The 6,000-nt window shown below is 41.1% G+C and overlaps 1 protein-coding gene across 6 annotated transcripts in view; it reads left to right on the top strand.

Moving 5' to 3' along the window:
- Window positions 1–318: 318 nt before the first annotated feature.
- Window positions 319–6,000, top strand: part of map4l (microtubule associated protein 4 like) — a 50,520-nt gene continuing 44,838 nt past the window's right edge. For 5 of the 6 annotated variants that reach the window (XM_055503787.1, XM_055503786.1, XM_055503789.1 and 2 more), the window contains exon 1: window positions 319–482. The gene's annotated coding sequence lies outside the window, so the exon portion shown is untranslated. The remainder of the gene's footprint in view (window positions 483–6,000) is intronic. The other variant, XM_029130635.2, reaches the window with a different exon arrangement.

The following is a 6,000-nucleotide window of genomic DNA, read 5'->3' as shown; positions in this document are numbered from 1 at the left end:
CCAAAATATTTAAACTGTGGTGGGTAGTCTCATGTAGCATGATGGCGTGAATCATTTTTAATTTGTGGACTACCAGGGGCCGTTGTAATCCTTGTGCCATAGCGTTACTGTAAAATGTTTTACTTTCTGATTTCAAGAAATCAAAATCTTTCTTATAAATTCAGAAATGAACCAAATTCAATCTGATCTTTACAACATGACTCGAAGGCATCGCCATCGCAGCCTGCCTGCAGGTTCAGAGGAGAAAGGCTTTTTTCTCTTTTTCCGGCCTCTGATTGGCTGAGGCGGTTCAGGAGGGGGCGGGGTCTGCGTCCGTGCATCGGCAGCAGTCTGCTCTGCCAGCAGAGGGAGGAGGAGAGAATTTTACCGTCACACACTCCGACTGTCATATACACGCACATATACACACACGCGCACACACAGACACACATATATACACGTATAGACTCAAGTCGACGAGAGATACGGGACACATCGAAGCGGTGAGTAGCGGACGACATTTTATTTTGCAGCTTATGTCAGATTTATGATGTGTCATCGCGCGAGCATCGTTGCCTATCGCGTCCTCGCGCTGAACCAGTCTCTCGTGCGCATTGCTACTGAATGATGACATTTGTGCCATTTCCTATTTAAGGCGTCGTTTCGGTCTCGAGCTGCAGATATATGGTGTCATGTTAGCGGAGCGGGCCATCGTTGTGTACGGTGTTTCCCCAACGCAGCGATGGACAGTGGTGGGCGTGTGTGTATGTGTGTGTGAGGATGAGGGGGGGGGGGGGGGGGGGGGGGGGTGGTTGGGGGGGGTTAGGTCTGGATACTGGATTCGTATCTCTTTGTTTTCTGCTGCCGCCGCAGTCGGGATGCTAGGCTACAGGCTACACCGCCTGCACCCACACAGCCCAGTAACATCACTGCGTCCGCTCATGGCCTGTGTCTAATAGCGAACCCTTACACGTTCTGGAGGAGACTGCGGTGACATATGTCTGCGATTTGAATCAATAATACAAGATCTACTCCAATTATTACAGTACATCTGATGGTGAAGCTTCTCAGCTGCCAAACTAGGTTATGGTTTGTCTGTTATATAAAGGCTTTGGTATAGAGCCTATGAGTTTGAAGAGTGTGTGATGTTCTATAGGGACTAAGCCAGCCATTATACAGCAACACACACACACACACACACACACACACACACACACACACACACACACACACACACACACACACACACACACACTGAATCCCTGTCTCTGTGGATTAGTACACATTGTTCTGCCCATATTCATGCCTTTATCTTTTTATCTTTCTGGCATTTTCATATCTGCCTTTTGTTGATATCGGACTTGCTGGGTTCTACTATCATAAACTCACTGCAGGTTCATTGGGCAATACTCAGACAAGCAGTACTTTACAGTACTGTATATCCATGAATAAGTATCACAATCCTCCACTTACAGTACAGTAAATGACCCTTGAAGGAGAAGTAGTGCTAAAGTTTGAGTAAACAATGTAGCATCCGTAATGTGTTGAGTTGTGCTTGTAGCTACATGATTGGGTGCTGAGCTTCTGTTGACCCACTGTTACACTCAGGGCTAAAGACATCAGTGTTTTTTCCACTCTTGTTGCGTTGTCTTGTGGATTTTAATCATTTTCAGGACATGAGACCATCCTTTGCATAAGTCTTTTACCCCGGAAACTGTAGGACCATGAATGTGAATATGAAAACAATACGATAGCACAGAAACAAAAGGTGTAAATATGTCTGAGGCCTGTTAATGGGCAAATGAGTGAGCTTACTGGGACAAAACAGAACCCTAACTCGGGGATGGGAAGAAAACACTTTTGTGGTGGACAGAGTTTTTTTGCAAGATCATCAAGTTGATGACAAAATAAGAAAACCCAGGAAACTGTTTAAGAGAGGAACCAGGTGAACATCAATGACTGAAGGTAAGTGTCTGGTGAAGGAGGCAGTTTCCTGGTTAGGTACAGCAGTCGGTGTAATTGCTGGTGTAAGAAGAAGTGCTGCAGCCAAACATTTTTCTGAGAGATAAACAACCACACAATGTACTGACTTTGCTGGAATTCAAGTTTCTACTAAAAGAGAAGATTCTTATATTCATAAGAAAAAAGAAAGCTGTGCAAATGGTGGTACTGTAACTGCACCACTGTGTCCTCGGTTCCACTCTGCTGCCATCTTTTCCTTGCATCCCTACATTTATTGCTAAGCAACTCAGTTGAGAGATGGAAGACTAGACCATACAGTAAATAGATGGCTTCAACTAGCTTCAGTCCAAGGAGGAGTACCATAAACCAATGTTATGTAGGTCACATTACAGTACTCTTTTATACTTTGCACTTTCTCCGTTTGATGTCTGGCATGTTGCATGTATGTACAAGCATTTCTGAAAAGAAACCATCCTATTTGACAATCTTGCCTGTAGCTATTGTTTTGTTTTTCTAATTAAATAAAGGATAACCATAAAAGTGAAGCATAGAAAAAAGTCATGAGACCTATACAATAAATGACTCATACAGATTGATACTGTATCAACACAATAACTTGAGGTCAGTTTATTTCTTTGTACCAGTTAGGGACAAAACAGAGAAAAGAGCCAATGCTGCATTTAAATTCACCTGATCTCAAAAAACACAAATGAATCAATGTTAATTTAATTTGTAGCTATTCATTCTAAGGCTTAAAATGGTTATCACAGTACACAACTATTTTAGTACTTGAATTTAATAATCCGAATGTTTAGATCACATTACCTACAAATGTGGGGATGTTAGCATTGTAATTTTGAAGCACATACATTATTACAGAGTTACATAGATCATCGGTATAAACTCAAATCATTGCAGTGTGCTAAAATAACTAAACATGCGATCACAGGCTGTTTTTGAGGATCTTTGGAAAGACTTTCAGCACGCTTAATTTGCAGTAGTAACTTTGATTCATTATTGATGACCTTAGAGAATTATGAGCAATTTGTTAGAAGCTATTTTTATTACAACAGTGGGACTGAGCATCCTGACTGAACAATAAACAAGTGGATTTTTACCCCTCCATCATTCCGAACACAGGTCAGCCCATCATCTGTGGAATAGTCAGAACCTTGCTGTGCAATGAGCTCACGACATTCCCACCGGACGTCCTCTTCTGCTTAAGATTCTCATTGGATGTTTTGCAGTCTAATCCACAGCATGAATCTTGTTTTTTTGTGCCAGTTTATATTAGGAACGGACATTTGGTTAAACCTACAGTAGTTACCATGGTAACTGTGCCCACTTAAAACGGAACCACCAGAACGGTGCAGACGTTACATTGTTAGACAGATCCTGGCACCACCAGGAACCTTTTCCTTGCCTGAACACAAACATAAACAGAGCTGTTAGTGAGTCAGTGTTTTTGTCAGGGCCCCCACTTTACTACAGATCTGCTGTTCAACAATAGGGCTTAAAATAGGCACATTACCCAGAAACCGTTTAGGACTTCAATGTGCCAGGTACTTCTATTAATGAGTTGCCATGACAACTGGATGAAATGTGTTAGGGAATTATTTTTAATATGACATCTATATAAGAATAACTGTCTGCAAAAAAAATCCACAAAAAGTCACACACATCACAAAATGACAGCAGTTTTTCCACAGGTTACTGTAACCATGTCTGTTACGGTATCTTAAGCCTGGCAGATGCACAGTATAATTTGTGTAATACAGTACATTTTAATTCACCCATTGAGTGTCCTATAACAAGTACCGTAAATATACGGCTTCACTGTGATTCTTTAAACAATGAAGTTCAAGACAGGAAAAGTATAAGGAACTGCACATGAATGAAAGAGGCAGGCACTACTGCTGTTTTAGTTTAATACCAGTCTGTAATAAATAACAGTAACCAAGCAAAACACACTGACCCATATAAAACTACCTGCATATACAGTATAGGTCAATATGCTAAATTGCTGCCCCATTCTCCAAACGAATGAGGCGTGACCAGGTTATAAACTCACTGACACTGGTTTCAACGTTATAAATAATGGACTATTTACGCTGCACCTCTTAAATGAATTTTAGGCACACAAACAACTAGTGTTACTTACAAAGTCAGGTTTACAATTATTTATGCAAACACTGATATTGGTTATGTTTTGGAAGTTAAGTCATTGCATCTGGACTTTTCTCTTCCAGGTAGGTGCCATGACTCAACTTTACATTCATCACTGAGAATCTTCACCAACATATATCTGTACATTTTAATGCTTATTCCTTCCTTGAGTGTCTAAAGCTGTTTGTCAATCAGTGATGACAGTAGTTGTTAATAAAGGTTTGCGTTTTATTGTTGAGTTTCAAAACTGCCGCTGACGAATACCGGATATTATTGGCTCAGAATAACCTCCTCTATTCTCAGAATGCTACTCATTTATTCATCCATGGCAAAGTGCCACTCCACCAGAGGTCTGTCTTTGTTGTTTGTTTCTTCGTGCCATTCATTGGCTGTGCCCCCACTCTACATGTGCCTCGCAGTAAATGCACTGTAATGTGACATCAGAATCAGAAAAGCTTTATTGCCAGGTCCTGTAGAGAGCATTTTACAGGGCTTGGAATTTGTCTTGATGTTGGTAGGTGGTGCATCACAACATATACTGTATACAAGTACACATACAAACATGTCATAGACATATTAGTGCACGAGGGATAGATAGAAATATATGCAGACTATGTACAGTGAGATGAAGTGCATGTGCATGTGGTCTGAGGTGGTGTGACCTGTAAAGTGGCAGTGACTGTCCTTGGGTTGGGGGCCGGGTCAGCTGGGGGGAGTTCAATAGGCTGACTGCCTTGCCAGAGGGAAGGAAGTGTTTATGTGGTAGTGGTATATACTGTAGTGGTATACCTTAGGAATGTTGGTTTTGTCTTCCTAGTGTTATTTGTGATTAGGTAAAATAGCTGTTATAAGCCAGGGTTGTTCTCCCTCCTGCTCAGATTGACTCCATTTGTAACAACAGTTGTAATAAACCTTAATTGCATTAACAGATTTGTTCTATTTTTTTAAATATTTGTGTAATATTTTGTAGATGCAACACTGCCTCTAGTGAATGCAAATGTCTGCTGTTAAAGTATAATTAATATACTGTAGATGCGAACTTCTCAACTTAAACAGTGAAATGTATATTATATAGATTTGTTGCACACTGATGCATTTAACCTTTTACTGCATTTGATTTTGATTACGTTTAATACAGAAACATTATCTGAGGCTTGCTTTGATAGTGGCCTGCAGCTCGTCTTGTGTCTCAGTTTCCTTTGACAATACTGTAGATTCTATATGGATGTTAGGTCAGAAAATGCCAAATTTACTTTCATCTTAAGAGAATTTTGAACAACTCAAAAACAGTCCAGTTGGTTTTCCTCCTTTGCCCAGATGAGACTCCCTTTTACGTTGTCCCTGGTTCAGGGGGAATGTGACAGTTGTAGCCCATCTTATGGACAGGTGTACGCAGACACACCACTTGTGAATCTCCCCCACATTACTGAATGGACTTTGCTTCACTATCCTCCAAGGCTCTGGTCACCACTGTTGCTTGTGCATGATTTCCTTCCACACCTGTCCTTTAATGCAGTATGCTTGGGTACAGCCTCTGGGAATAGCCAGCTTCTTTAGCCAAGACCTTTTATTGCTTCCCATCAGTGTGTTGTGTCTCGGTGACTGGCTTCTGGACAACTCTCAAATCAGCAGTCTTCCCCATAATTGTATACTGTAGCATACTGAGACTGAAATGAATTGTTGAATTAGTATTAGAGTTGCTGCCAGCCAAGTTAATGCACAGGCTAACGATAGCAGCATAAGGTAGCGCTACTTCTAACAGAACAAAACACGAGAAGCAGCAGCTCCTACTGTAACTGTACTCAAACTTTACGGTCGAGTATATTACTTACTCTGCTCATTGCACCGTTCTGTCTCGGCTGTTTTTGCTGGTTGGCCTTAGTTTCCTGAAGT

The sequence above is a fragment of the Betta splendens genome, chromosome 17, assembly GCF_900634795.4.
Source record: "Betta splendens chromosome 17, fBetSpl5.4, whole genome shotgun sequence".
In the NCBI taxonomy this organism is placed as follows: domain Eukaryota; kingdom Metazoa; phylum Chordata; class Actinopteri; order Anabantiformes; family Osphronemidae; genus Betta; species Betta splendens.
Note: the sequence above shows the minus strand (reverse complement) of the source record. Positions and strands in the feature narration are given on the sequence as shown.